At 39.6% G+C, this 4,412-nt stretch overlaps 1 pseudogene; it reads right to left on the bottom strand.

Annotated features, from left to right (window-relative positions):
- Window positions 1-3,063: 3,063 nt before the first annotated feature.
- On the bottom strand, window positions 3,064-4,079 carry LOC123077289 (putative HVA22-like protein g; annotated as a pseudogene).
- Window positions 4,080-4,412: the final 333 nt, after the last annotated feature.

The following is a 4,412-nucleotide window of genomic DNA, read 5'->3' as shown; positions in this document are numbered from 1 at the left end:
TGTTTTTGGTGGAATATTTTAATTGCACGTAGCAGGTAGATGCAAGGAGTAACTGTATCAGTAATGTCGTAGAGAGAAAAATCATAGATGTTAATTATATGTATAGTAATATTAAGTACAAAACATTTTCATATGTATTTAGTATTTACTAGAGTTAGGAGATGTTAAATACATATCATTGTGTAACCACTTTTTGTTCTCGGACAATGCTTAATACAAAAATTTTAACACAGCGTTCTGACTATATTTATAATGGGAAGTATGGAAATATAATATGGTTTATGCTACAAAAATAAGTAACAAAGATATATAAAAATATGCTCTACTTTTGTTTCTACAAGATTTAATGGAAATGATATTTATTTAAATTTTCCATGTATAATATTATTTTTCAGAACTTGCTAGCCCGTGCAGAAGCACGGGTTGATGACTAGTGAGCAAAATTTGACAAGGTTGTCCCATTCCAAAATATCAAATGCCTACGATTGTGGAATGGGCAGGGTTTGCCATCAGTTCGGACATTGACATGGCACCTCGTGGTAAATAAACCAGCTATTCTTTTTGTGCAGTTCCACCAAAATCAACCAAATTCGCGAGTAGCTTGTATGATTTCACCCTTATATGTTGCAATGCCTTGAACTTATCGGCACCTCCTTTCTTGTGGTGGAAATGAATGGTTCGATCTATTCATGAACATTTTGTGCAGTTCCCATTGAAATCAAGCTGAGCACCCCTGTTTGCACAAATACAAAAAAGTGATTAGTATAAAGCAAACTGTACTGTGAATTGACAGTTTAAATAGGCACCTACATGGTCCATGTAGAGTACACTTTTAAAAAATGGAACTCACCAGAAAGAATCCTAGAACAACATTGTACTCGCGCATCACAGCAAAAAAATGGAGATTTGTCAGTCCTTCTGAGCTGAAGTTACTTTGGTCTTGTGGGGAGTAATGTAACCTTCCTTCGATTGCTCCTTCTGATGAGAAGATAGACATGGCTTCTTCATCCTGGCATAATCGGAACCAGTCACTTCACGTACTCCATATTCTTCTTCAGAGGAAGATGATCCTGTTGTGCAAATACAAGAGGACAACTAAATGCTAGCATCCCTGTTTGCTCGAAAAAAGGAAAGAAAATATTTAAAACAACACAGATGAAGAACTTCTCAAGGAGAATACCACTTTTTCATGACAATGTCTAAACAGTAGCACAATACCAATAGAGATGACAAAGCTCAATCATATGGATGAAATCAGTGGGTGAGTACCAACCCTTGTCAAGTGGCTTATTGTGTAGAGCATACAGATGAAGCACTTCTCCGGAACCATCAGTTGCTATTACTGTGGTGGCCATGCTTACTATATACTCCTCGATTAGTTTAATGTTTCCAACATCTTCTTGTGTAGTTCCACTAAAATATATGGTATCTTCAAAGAAGATCCCTGCTTGCACAAGTACAGATAATTATGTATTACATTAAGAGTGGCATCAAATCAGTGGCAAAACAATTGCTCGTTCCAGCCATAGCAATAAATTAAGATGCAAAACTATATCGTTGCTTGTGTCATCATAGTTCCAGTGCTTCATTACAGCACCGGGAGTTGATTTTTGTTTTTCTTCCACTTGTTCTTCCCCTTCATCACTTGGTTCAATAACAGACAAGCTTCGCCTTCAATGTAAGATTTGGCATGTCAATTAGGGAGCACAAGTATAGCACTAAACAATGACATTAATTTTCTGATGAAAGTGGCAAAATACAGGCCAATAGTTGTCAATTATCCTTATCTTACCTCAATTGGATATTACGGTGCACATACAGATTGGATGTCTTGTCTCCATTTGTGCTATTCACTGAAATCAAGCAACATTACTGTACAAGTAGCACAACATATGAAAGCACACTGCAGAATCATGTGAAAGAAGGCTAGTACTGACCTCTCATGATGCGGAATTCAAACAACTCACAAGAAGAAGATCTGAACCAAATTTGCCAACACGGATAGGAAGTAAGATCTCCTCTTGTGCAGTTCCACTAAGATCAAGCAATCAAGCAACATTGTCGGTGTGACATTTTGGTTGAACTGCACAAAACACTCTTAAAACAAAATTGTTTTGTGCAGTGCAACAAAAGGTCACAATGACAACGAGGTGAAGTAGATAACCCCGTTTACACAGAGGTGCAAAGGAAACAACTAGTGGTCAATAACAGTAGATGACACAGAAGCCAACAAAAGGAAGCATCTACCTTATCTAAATGGGAAAGAAAGCAAGACAGTAACATTTCTCAAATGGTGGCATTGGTTAATATTAACATAGAGATTATATTAACAATAAAATTTGCTAAACATGTAATTTTCTTTTAACTATGGCATTGCATCAATTTTCCAGCGGCATTATTAGAGGGTGTTTGTTTACAGGGACATTTTGTGTAGGGACTAAAAAAACTCCGGGTCAGTCCCATCTAAACCAAACAGGAGGGACTTTTAGGGACTAAATGTGGGCATTTGGGACTAAAGAACACTACTTGGAAAAAGGCTACTAGCAGCGCGGGTAAAATGGCTACTAGCAGCGCGAGTACCCGCGCTACTAGTATCACGCTACAGCTAATAGTTAGTAGTAGCGCGGGTTTTAACCCGCGCTACTACTAACTTTGTTAGTTGTAGCGTGTGCCACCCACGCTACTGCTATTTCGTACCCGCGCTACTACTAACAAAATAGTAGTAGCGTGTCCATACTACCAACGCTACTAGTATCTTAAATACTAGTAGCGAGCAGTTTTTGTCCCACGCTACTACTAACTTATTAGAAATTAAAAAAATAAAATCAATCAAATCCATTCTGTCACACAATTGCCGTATCTACTAACACAGTTCCTCATTGTAGAGGCAACTCATATATAATTCATATCTTTTACATAAGTAAGAGTGTATACACAATGTTGTGTGTGTCAGCTACCTACGTAAGTGGTTCTTGCCATGCAAATTCAAAACTTTACCACTACTTCTAGATTTCAGAGTTTGAGACACGTTGTTATGGTCCGATCCAAAAATTGGCTCACTCGTCAATGCGTGGCGCCTTCCCGGCTTGATCTCGCGGCCTGCAACTACGACGGGACACAACGGGCAGCCTTGACTAGCCACACTTGACCGATGGCAGCCGCCGCCTTGAGTTGTGACGTCGTCATGTCCCTCGCCCTAGCCCTTAGGTCAAGCAGGCCCCGGTCGATGTCGGCCTCATGCCACGCCACCAGCGGATGGAGGAAGCCATCGTACACGTGCCCCGCACCCTGAAATCCGAACAACATTTAGAGTCAGATTCATAATTGACCACATACCAAATCAAGTCTATCTGAAATGTTGATCATCTCTCGGGCTCGGGGTGTCTGATCAACTGCTTACCCATGTGCTGGGGTGCCAGAGGTAGATGACGAGAAGCAGCTTCGCCTCTCCGTACATTGGTAGCCATGACACCGTCCAGTCCATGAACGTCTTGACGACCATCAACATCGCCACCTGAACCCTGCAGCATTACAAACAAAGGTTCAGATTCTTTAGAAGAATGACACAAAAAAATAATGCAGTGCATGTCGATGAAAAAGACAATCAGTGAAAAAGACAAGGAGCATACTAACCCCTTCAGCCAGTCAAAATATAGTGTAAAGCAGTAAAAGTGGAACATGACGAATGTGAGGACAATGTGAGGAGCAGACAAAGGATTATAGTTATTCCAGATCGGACGAGGTGCAAGCATCAGTTCCTCTCCATTACAACACATTTTTTCTGGTGAAATAACACTCATAGAAGATATAGCAAGTGTGCCCATCAAACTTGCTCTAGTGCTATTCTTCTTATTAGCCACCTGCCCACATTTTAATGATCGGAAACAATGATGAATAGTATCTTGATTATGAATTACTACCAAGTTAATGATAATCTCTCGCGCACTCAAAAAATACTAGATTAGCAAGATGCAAGAATCTTGTACATGTAAATGCCACTAATATTTCCTTCCAAAATACTAATTTAGCAGAGCTCCACAGTAGATCACAAACTTTACTGCTGATTCTTTCATGTCCATTCTGACATTGGGTAAGATGGATGCATGTCGACCAACAAAATACCGTCAAATCCATCAAAACTGCCGATGTTTGTTCAGGACCACAAACCTCATTTACTTGAGAATGTAGGATCACCCATACATAGGTATAAAAATGCAGCAAAAACGTTGTTTACAGATACTACTTCTCTGGCAGTAATGCAGGAACTAGTTAAGGAGGATGTTTTAGCTATTTAGAAATAGGACCACACCCTTGCAAAGCCAAAACTCTTTTCAGGACCTTGGTCGAAAACAATGCTGCTAGAAAAATTACAGGCTAGTTTGTACAAGTACGTGATAAGTTTCATTTCTGTA

Source organism: Triticum aestivum, chromosome 1B, assembly GCF_018294505.1.
Source record: "Triticum aestivum cultivar Chinese Spring chromosome 1B, IWGSC CS RefSeq v2.1, whole genome shotgun sequence".
Classification (NCBI taxonomy): domain Eukaryota; kingdom Viridiplantae; phylum Streptophyta; class Magnoliopsida; order Poales; family Poaceae; genus Triticum; species Triticum aestivum.
The sequence above is the reverse complement of the archived record's forward strand: the minus strand, read 5'-3'. Positions and strand labels throughout refer to the sequence as shown.